The sequence below is a fragment of the Enhydra lutris genome, unplaced genomic scaffold (genome assembly GCF_002288905.1).
Source record: "Enhydra lutris kenyoni isolate GAN:26980312 unplaced genomic scaffold, ASM228890v2 scaffoldscaffold114, whole genome shotgun sequence".
Classification (NCBI taxonomy): domain Eukaryota; kingdom Metazoa; phylum Chordata; class Mammalia; order Carnivora; family Mustelidae; genus Enhydra; species Enhydra lutris.
Genome location: NW_019154198.1, coordinates 466,952 through 478,205, shown reverse-complemented (window position 1 = coordinate 478,205; position 11,254 = coordinate 466,952).

Below are 11,254 nucleotides of genomic sequence, written 5' to 3'. Positions count from 1 at the left end.
ACCAGGGGACACCTCCGCGCAAGGCAGCCGGTCCCACGACGGCGCTCATGGAGGGCAACAAAGGCGCATATTATCGTCCTTCCTTCCTCGGTTCCGAAGAGCCGCGTGGGAAGCGGACCCGCCCGGGTCCCGGAGCCTTTACCACCGGGGCGGATAGTGCCGGCACAAGCAAAAGACGTCACGATGGCGGCGCCGGAAGTCCCTCCTCAGCCGCGCCGGGAGGCGGGCAACGCCTCTTTTCCGGGCCGTCATCGGCGCTGCGTCGATGCGGCGAGCACAGACTTCTGGGTAATGTAGTTGGTACCCTGCACCCACCGAGGCAGTGGGCCTCTTCCGGGTTTTTCCTGGCAGCTGCAAAGACGCCGGGAGGAGAAAGACAAGGGAGAAATACTGTCCAGTAGTGCGCAAGCTCCTCTTAAAGGGGACGCACCCATATTTCTGTGGTCACCTGGGACGAAGCCACCTACTCAGAGATCTCCTGCACGCGGTCCAGTCTTTAATCCTGGGGGACCTGCTTCACTTCTCTGAGCTTTGGGGACTGAGGTTTAAATTGAATAATGAAAATGCCTCGCTTGTGGGGCCTTTGTGTAGGATGTTTAAATGTTCCCTAATTCGTTGATCCCCAAATGTAAGCCCCCGACAGGCAGTATCATCATCACCTGTGAACTTAATGAAAATCAGAGTTCTCTGACCCAAACTACACCTTCCGACACAGTAGACCCTGGGGGCGGGGCCCTGGCTTAAGCTTGAGAACGCGAACTCTCTTGAAACAAGTCGTGACCCGGCACCTGGGTGGCTCAGTCGGTTAAGCTAAGCATCCGTCTTCAGCTCACATCATGATCCCAGGGTTCTGGAATCCAGCCCCGCATTGGGCTGTCTGCTCCGTGGAGAGCCTGCTTCTCCCTCTGCCTGCTGCTCCGCCTGCTTGTGCTCTTTCTCTGTGTCAAATAAATAAAATCTTTTAAAAAAGGGGCGCCTGGGTGGCTCAGTAGGTTAAAGCCTCTGCCTTTGGCTCAGGTCATGATTCCAGGGTCCTGGGATCCAGCCCCGCATCGGGCTCTCTGCTCAGCAGGGAGCCTGCTTCCTCCTCTCTCTCTCTGCCTGCCTCTCTGTCTACTTGCAATCTCTGCCTGTCAAATAAAATAAATAACATCTTTTAAAAAAAATCTTAAAAAAAAAAGTCATGACTACCCCCCCCAAATTTAATAACTAAAATGGGAAAATAGTACAACCTACATCGTGGGAAATGAGATGGTAAGTGCTTAACACAGGGCCTAGGGCTAAATACGTACAAGCTGTTATTGTTGTTATTCATCGTCATCACAAAGTTCTCACATACACTGCTGTAGGAGGATGTCAGGGACCCCCTCTTAGCAGGGGCATAGCATCATAGTAGCATCATAGGTGACAGTTAGAATTTTTGCATAAAACATATGTGTATACCTTTAGGTGTATGTAATTTTTAAAAAGGCACCATGGGGCTCCTGGGTGGCTCAATTAGTTGAGCGACTGCCTTCAACTCAGGTCATGATCCCGGGGTCGTGGGATCGAGCCCCGTGTCTGGTTCCCTGCTCACTGGAGGGCCTGCTCCTCCCTTTCCCTCTGCCTGCTGCTCTGCCTACTTGTACTCTCCTTCTGTCTCTCTGTAAAATAAAAACCTTAAAAAAAAAAGGACACTATGTACAAGAAGGTTTCATAATGCACAGGTAAGCCTATTGTTCAACACATTCTTACAGGCCATATAATGCAAAACATAGGACTATCAAGACTAATTGCTCTTGGCCTTAAGTGGGTATGGAATTAACATGGTTTCATATCATGGACTTAAAAACAAATCAGTTGTTTCACTAAAGAGATCAGTTTATTCTAGAATAGCAGAGAACTGAAATTCAGGACAGGTAAGCTATGACAAAAACCACAGACTAGGGCGCCTGGGTGGCTCAGTGGCTTAAAGCCCCTGCCTTCAGCTCAGGTCATGATCTCAGGGTACTGGGATCGAGTCCCGCATTGGGCTCTCTGCTTGGCGGGGAGCCTGCTTCCCCCTTCTCTTCCTGTCTCTCTCCCTATTTGTGATCTCTCTCTCTCTCTCTTTGTCAAATGAATAAATAAAATCTTAAAAACAAAACAAAACAAAAAAAATACAGACTAGTTCAACAAAGGAAAAGAACCGTTCCGTGGAGAAGAAGGAGCAAGTTGGGAAGGATTGTTTTGAACAGAAGTCCATTGGAAAAAAGCAAGGGTTCAGAGTGATGATGGTTTCTCTTTGGTAGAGCTGCGGGGGTGGTCAATTTCTTATAGGAGATGCAATGTACATCTCTTCCTGTTGGGTCCTGTAATTGATGACTCTTCCCTTGGCCTCTGTGGTTGGCAATTCTTGACTCCCAGTGGTACTGAGTGAGAGCTTCCCCTTCTGGCCTCTCAACTCCATTTTACTGAGGTTTTCTTTTTATCAATTTTCACATTTCCCCCTTTTGATCAAGATCTTTCACTGAAAGCATCGCTGATCAAGAGTCAGTTTTTCGGGGATTTCTGGGTGGCTCAGTTGGTTAAGCTCTGCCTTCGGCTCAGGTCACGAACCAGGATTCTGGGATCGACCCCCACGTTGGGCTCCCTGCTCCGTGGGGAACTTGCTTTTCCCTCTCCCTCTACCTGCTGCTTCCCCTGATTGTGCTCCCTCTCTTTCTTTCTGTGTCAAATAAATAAATAAAATATTTTATTTTATTTTATATAATAAATATTTTTATTTATTTATATATGGGGCTTGATCCCAGGACCCTGGGATCATGACCTGAGGTGAAGGCAGAGGCTTTAACCCACTGAGACACCCAGGCGCCCCATAAATAAAATCTTTTTTTAAAAGTGTCCAACAATAGCATGGATACAAGAGACACATCTAAAATATAACATTACAGGGCGCCTGGGTGGCTCAGTGGGTTGGGCCTCTGCCTTCGGCTTGGGTCATGATCTTGGGGTCCTGGGATCGAGTCCCACATCGGGCTCTCTGCTTGGTGGGGAGCCTGCTTCCTCCTCCCTCTCTGCCTGTCTCTCTGCCTACTTGTGATCTCTCTCTGTCAAATAAGTAAATAAAATCTTTAAAAAATAATAAATAAAATATAACATTACAGAGATATTTGAAACAGGTCTTGAAAAACTCACCTGTTATCTCATTAAAAAATAACACATAAGCACATGTGAACCATGTAATTACATCAGAGAAAAATAATTTCAAGGGAGAAAGCATCATCAAGAAGATAAAATATGTATGTAATTTGTAATACTGACTCATATTACACAGAGCAACAGTTTCAGAATAACAAGGAAAAAGATAACAGTCCATGAATATATCAAGCATTTTTATATCAGCCATCTTAGAAATTATTTTATTGCTGAATAATTATATCCCTGTATATTCTTTTTAAGATTTTCTTTATTTGGGGCACCTGGATGGCTCAGTGCATTAAAACCTCTGCCTTCGGCTCAGGTCATGATCTCAGGGTCCTGGGATCGAGCCCTACATCGGGCTCTCTGCTAGGCAGGGAGCCTGCTTCTCCCTCTCTCTCTGCCTGCCTCTCTGCCTACTTGTGATCTCTCTCTCTGTGTGTGTCAAATGAATAAATAAAATCTTTTTTAAAAAAAAGATTTTATTTGTGGCACCTGGGTGACTCAGTCATTAAGCGTCTGCCTTCCGCTCAGGTCATGATCTCAGGGTCCTGGGATCGAGCCCCACATTGGGCTCCCTGCTCAGCAGGAAGCCTGCTTCTCCTTCTCCCGCTCTCCCTGCTTGTGTTCTCTCTCCCTCTCTCTTTCTCTCTTAAAATAAATAAAATATTTAAAAAAAAGAGATTTTCTTTATTTATTAGAGAGAGGGAACACAGGTGGGGAGGAGGACCAGAGGAAGGAGAAACAGACCCCCCCACTGGGCAGGGAGCCTGATGCAAGGCTCTATCCCAGGTCCTGGGATTATGGCCTAAACTGAAGGCGGATGCTTAATGACTGAGCCATGCAGGCGCCCACCCTGACATCCCTATATATTCTTTAGAGATGTGTTTAATAAAACTCTGTAGGTACATTAATAGTTTAAAACACATATATTTTAAAGGATGATAAATAACAAGTAATACATTCATCTCACAAATGCTTTTAAAAAATCCACAGCGGTGGCGCCAGGGCGGCTCAGTGGGTTAAGCCTCTGCCTTTGGCTCAGGTCATCTCAGGGTCCTGGGATCGAGCCCCACATCAGGCTCTCTGCTTGGCAGGGGAGCCTGCTTCCCCCTCTCTCTCTGCCTGCCTCTCTGGCTACTTGTGATCTCTGTCTGTCAAATAAATAAATAAAATCTTTAAAAGAAATCCACAGCAAAGAAAAGCACACTGATTCCATCATACAGATTTCAAAATCAAGCATAAAATGTATTTATTATTAGTGATACATATGCAAGGTGTCCAACTATGAATTTAAAAGAATTAGTAAATCAAACTTCCTGGACAAAGGATTCCTCTGAGGAGTAGAATGGGATGTGTAATCTGTGAGGTTCATAACGAAATTCCAGTCTTGCTTATGCTCTTTTTTATGCTGTGGGCTGTGCACTGGTATTTATCTATCTTTTTTTCTACATGTGTAATTTCGAGAAGATAAAATGGACACACCTTAAGTGTGTGGCTTGACAAGTATTTGCCTGTCAATACACGTATAAACCGCACCCACACAAAGCCACAGGGCGCTCTCGGCAGCCCCGCACAAAGATGACCATAACTGTCCTTTCTCACCACATATTAAGTGTATCTGTTTTTTGACCTTTCTACAAGGTCACGGCACATACTACTTTATCTCTGACGTGTATTACTGCCACTCACTGTCTTTTTCTAGGAGAAGCACCCGCACTGTAGCGTGAAGCAGTAGTTTTCGTTGCTGTGTTTTCCTCCAGTTTGTGGCATGTAATTTGTTCAGGCATGTCCCTATCAAGAGCTATGTGCGTGGTGTCAGGGTCTTGGTTATCATCAATAAAGTTGCTTATAAACCGATAATCCTACAGTTGACCCTCGAACAACACGAGGGCTGGGTGTGCTGACCTAAAGTTAAAAATCCATGTATAACCTCTGACTCTTCCAAAACTTAACTAGTAATAGTCTACTATTGAGCAAACTGAGAAAATAAACAGTTGATTAACATATTTGGTGACCTCCCGTATCCTTACAATAAAGTAAGCTAGAGAAAAGAAAATGCTACAAAGAAAATCATGAGGGAGGTGCCTGGGTGGCTCAGTTAGTTAAGTGTCAGCCTTTGGCTCAGGGCATGATTTCGGGGTCCTGGGTGGGACACCCTGCTCAGTGGGGAGTCTGCTCCCCCTTTGCCTCTGCCCCTCCACTCCCTGCTTGTGTTCTCTCTCCCAAATAAAATATTAAAAAAGAGAAAACTATAAAGAAGAGAAAATATATTCACAGTACTGTATTTAAAAAAAAAAATCCACATTTAATGGACCCATGCAGTTCAAATGCGGGTTGTTCAAGGATCAACTGTGTATATATATATATATATTTTTAAAGTTTTTATTTATTTATTTGTCAGAGAGAGAGAGGGAGAGAGAGCGAGCACAGGCAGACAGAATGGCAGGCAGAGGCAGAGGGAGAAGCAGGCTCCCTGATGAGCAAGGAGCCCGATGTGGGACTCGATCCCAGGACGCCGGGATCATGACCTGAGCTGAAGGCAGCTGCTTAACCAACTGAGCCACCCAGGCGTCCCATCAACTGTGTATATTTTGAAGGAAAAATGCCCTCATTTCTATTGGGCATACACACAGAACTGGATTTGCTTCATTGCAGTATGCAAATATGTTGAAATTTTATACAAATCTTGACACATCAGAGTTTAAGCCAAAATGAACGAGAGCATTCTTCAAGAATCAGCTGGCTATGCGAAGCTGAGAGCAGAGACCACTGTCTGTGTTACCATCTGTAAGTTGCGTGCTGCACATCCTTTGTGTTGGTGAAGTGTATAATGAACTTCTTTTTTTTTTTAGATTATTTATTTATTTATTTATTTTTTTGACAGATCACAAGTGGGCAAAGAGGCAGGCAGAGAGAGACAGGAGGAGGAGGCAGGCTCCCCGCTGAGCAGAGAGCCCGATGCGGGACTTGATCCCAGGACCCCGAGATCATGACCCGAGCCGAAGGCAGAGGCTTTAACCACTGAGCCACCCAGGCGCCCTGTAATGAAATTCTGTAATCCCATGCATTCTTCTTCTCTGGAGCAGATGTTCCACATTTACCTGCACACTCTTGTGGATACAGATCTGCTCATCTGCATTAGGGGATTTCATTGTGAGTGTGTGTCCGTGTGAGTGCATGAGATCCTGGGTGTGCGCCTCTCTCTGGATGGCTCTATCTACCCATATACAACCATTTGTACACGTGTGTCTGTCACTGCGACTGTATCCATTAGTCTACCCTTGGCTATGTACCTGTCTCTGTTGACCTTGTGTTCTCATGTCCAGGACTTCCTTTCTGTGGATGTTTGCATAGTCCTTCTGCATGTGCGTGTCCCAGTGTGAACCTGCGTATCTGCAGGTATGCATTTGTGCCAATGGGTCCATCTGCCTGCTAGCCACAGGGAGCACTGTTCTGGAAGCACTGGTCGTGACGCATGTGGGACTTGTACCTGGGTGTCCTTCTATGTCTGTGTCTGTCTTGTGGGTGCACGCGTCTTCAGTTAATAGAAATAACACGAGTGCCCAACTCCCGGCTCTGTGTCCTGGTGGGTATCCCTGTGTGCATCTGCATAGGACTTTGTATCTTGTGTGTGTGTGTCTGGGTGTGCATGTCTTCCAACACATTTGTGGTAGTTCTCTGTGATGGTGTTGTAGGGTCTGTTCCCAGACTCTGTGTGCTCCATGGTGGGTCCGAGTGTGCTCTGCCTGCATCTCCCTCTGGGTGCTCCTTACCAGCTGCTCAAACGGGACCCAGGTCCCTTGCTCTGCCACAGCCCAGTCACCTCTAAGGGAACTCTCTGGGTGCCACTAGGGCTTCACCAGCAATGGAGCACTCTGGAACAATGTCCCCACTGGCATCTCTGGGCCCTCGGCTTGTCCCAACTCAGAAGTCGCCTCCTCCAGGAGGCCTCCCCGACCAGCCTCTAGGGTGGGCTGGTCCCCAGGCCCTGGGCACAGCTCTCCCCACCCTAAACTTCCACTTTCTCTAATGCACAGGATCCTCAAGTGTGCAGAGTTTTGTGTGTGATGCACCCGCTTCCTAGAGCTATGTGGGGCTAATTTCTGTCTGTAGGATGGGTGGAAATTTGCCATGATTGGAAAGGAAAAGGAGAGCTCAGGGGGGTCCTGGAGGCCAGGTCGTGGCATAAGTAGCTGGCCTGGCACTCGGTTAAACTCTGGGATTCTCCTGTCGGACATAAACAAGTGGCCATGACAGACTGAGACAAAGACAAAACCATCCCATCATCACGTCAGAGCACAGACAAAACCAAGAATTCTGTGTGAACAATGGAAATGACCAGGTATCAACCCTCTCCTTGGTGCCCTAAGTGACAGCTACATCATCTCCCAGCTGCTGCTGGAGTGACACTTCCATCCCTGCTTTGCAGAATAAACATTTCAGGATATCCCATCATAGGATCAACCCTGCCTCCTGGTAATGTCCAGTTCCGACCAAATCTCTTCTTTCCTCCCTCCCTTCCTTCCTTCCTCTCTTTTTTTTTAGCGAGAGAGAGAGAGAGCGGGAGCGAGCGAGCGAGCGCGGGCACACAGCAGGGAGCAGCAGGCAGAGGGAGAGGCAGACTCCCTGCTGAGTGGGGAGCCCGATGTGGGACTCAATCCCAGGACCCTGAGATCACGAGCAGAACCGAAGGCAGGCGCCCAATCGACTGAGCCACCCAGGTGCCCCCCAAATTTCTACTTTCTTAAACCCTCCTACAAGTCACTGAGCACAAGCACAGAGCCTGGAAGACACCCTGACACCCTGAGTGTTGCCCATCTCCGGGAGCGCGATATCCCCTGCAGTGCAGCAACACGTCACTCTGGTCACTCTGGTCCGCGACGGGCGTCAGGTGCACTTTCAGTGCCAGAGGGCACTGGCGCCAACCACGCCTAGACCCGAACATGGCTCCGGATCCTAGCCTTGCTCGCCCAGCTGTTCACCAGTACCTCCTGCCAGGCGGCTGGTAGCAACCTCAAAACCAGTGAGCGCAAACGCCAGTTCCTCATCCCGCCCTGCCCCGCTCCGCCGTGCCCACCTTAGCCACAGGGACTGCGCCCTGGTTTCCACCGCAGGCCCCGCTCGCCGCCCCGGAACCCTGACACTTGGCAGACGCTCCCAACTCCAGCCCCGCCTGGGCGTCGCGCGCTTCCAGGGGCAGCTCTGCTTTCTGTGTTTCAGTTCAGTGTCCAGCTTCCCATTTTATGCAAGAACAGGGAACTCCAGGGGCGAGGGACAGGACGAGTCCTGTGGCCGCGGACGGGCGCGGGCAGACAGGCTGGAATCCCGACGCCTCCGCGCTCTCGGCGGCTAGGCCTCCCGCCCCCTCCCGGTCCTCGGCCCGACGTTCCACCCTTGCCTCCCACTCCCGGGGTTCCAGACACGCGGTGTCAAAGCGAGTATCCCTTTTCCCACCTGTTTAATGGAACCCCGTGTGAGCTCGAGGCCAGGGCTCCGGGGGCTCCCAGGCAGCGAGGGACGCGTTCTCCGCGCGGCGTGTCTCCAGCCCTCGCAGACCCAAGCGCTCCGCGGTCCGCGCGGCCCCAGCCTCGGGTCTGTGCGGCGGTTGGAGGCGGAGCGGGCCCTCGAGGGGCAGCTCTCCCCCACGTGACAGGAAGCAATACACGGGCGTTCACGACGGGAAGTGCTGTGACGGCGGAGAATGAGGAAGTGCGGTAGAGGCCGTCGAGCGGTCCGCCGGCAGCCGGCGGCGACACCACGCCCGCGCTCACTGACCCGGTGTTGAGCAGCGCTCAAAGTGAGCAATTCTATTTATATTAAAAACTGCAGATTTTTTTAATGATTTTATTTATTTATCTGACAGAGACAGAGATCACAAGTAGGCAGAGAGGCAGTCAGAGAGAGAGAGAGAGGGAAGCAGGCTCGCCGCCGAGCAGAGAGCCCTATGCGGGACTCGATCCCAGGACCCTGAGATCATGAGCTGAAGGCAGAAGCTTTAACCACTGAGCCACCCAGGCGCCCATAAAATTGCAGATGTTTTTATCATGGGGGAACAATGATCACCTCATATAGTCCAGCATTTGTCCTCAAAAACATTCCCAAGGAAGGTGATATTCCCAAATGCCCCGCCAGATGAGAGCACAAAGGAAGTCTGTCCACCGGCGTCTGTGAAAGTAGGTGCACCGGCACGAATTCCGCTTCCTCTGGTGAATTCCGGTCACCTTTCTTTATAACAACGCTGGACACATTCTCATAAGATTAAACAACGTGATTCCTTATCCGTGTTTGTTTTTTCAGTTTATCATGAATTTAAGTGGAATGTGTGTTTTACTGTTTGTTTTAGCCCTAATTTGACCCCCAGAAAACTACTGAGGTGGACTTGGAGAAGACCCTCAAGGGATTTAAGAAAGTGAAAAACCCAGTCGGAGGAAAAGTTTGACTCATCTGGGAAGACTGCACAGCTATCACCATCCTGTTTGAGAGAAAATAAAGAAAACACAGATCTATCTAGATCAAGGAAAAGTGAGCAGAATGGATGTCTAAAATGACACAAAGAAAAGGCTTGCTTTTTTTAATCGAACACTTCTCTCACCGCTCTTACTCAATGTAGCACTGGCATCCTAGCTGGAGCAACTAGGCAAGACAAATTAAAAGGTACCCAAATTGAAAAGAAAGAACTAAAACTGCTGTTTTACTTATATATTTTTACTTTAGTATATATTTTAAATTTAATTTAATATATATAATAATTATATATATAATTTAATATATATTTTACTTATATATATTTACTTATATATTCTTATAAACTGAAAATCCAAAGACTTAACTGTTGGATCTCAGTGAATTCAGTAAAGTCGCAGGATATGAAACCTATACACACAACTCAGCTGCATTTGCACACACTAACAATGAAACATCTGGGGAAAGAAAAAACTATCTCATTCAAAATAGCATCAGAAACTGCAAAATACCTAGGAATGAATTTAACCAAGGAAGTGAAAGATCTGTATAATGAAAAATGTAAAATTCTGGTGGAAGAAGTGGGACACGAACAAATGGAAGGATACGTTGCGTTCACAGGCTGAAAGTAATAATGTCAAAATACCCATGCCATGCACAGCTGTCCGCAGATTAAACACAATCCCTATCAAAATGCCAATGGCACTTTTCACAGGAATAGAAGAAACAGAACTGCAAGGCCCCTAACAGCCAAAACAACCAGGAGAAAGAACAGGTAGCATCACATTTCCTGATTTCGACTATACTACAAAGTTATAGTAACCAAAACAGTATATAGTACTGGCTAAAAATAGACACAGACCAATGGAACAGAATAAAGAGACAGAATTAAAACCTCACATACACAGTCACCCAGTATTTGATGAGAGCCAAGGACATCAAACAGGGGAAAGTCTCTCCAGTGAATGGTGTTGGAAAACTGCATAACCCATGCAGAGAAACGAAACCGGATCGCTACCTTACAGCACTCACAAACATTAACTCAAAACAGATTGAGCACTTAAACACAGACCTGATGCTATAAAACTCCTAGAAGAAAACAAGGGAAGCTCCAAGACAATGGCTTTTTGGACAGGACGTCAAAGGTACAAACAAAAGAAAAAATAAAGAAGTGGGACTACATCAAACTTAAAAGCTTCTGCATTGCAAAAGAAATAATTAAGAAAAATGAAAAGACAACCTATGGAATAGGAGAGAATGTTTGCAAACCATGTTACCAGATAGGGGGTTAATATTCAAAATTTTATAAAGAACTCATACACGTCAATAACAACAACAACAAAAATCTGGTTAAACCAGGGGCAGACGAACTCCCCAGACATCTTAAAGACATCCAAATGGCCAACAGGTATACGAAGAGGTCCTCAGTACCACTAACCATCAGGGCAATGCAAACCAAAACCACAGTGAGAGATCACCTCACACTTGCCAGAATGGCTAGTATCAAGAAGGTGAGAGAAATGTCACCAAAGATGTGGAGAAAAAGGAACATTTGTGCACGGTTGGTGGGACTGTTAACTGGTCCAGTCATTTTTGAGAACAGTATGGAGGTTCTTCGAAAACTTAAAAT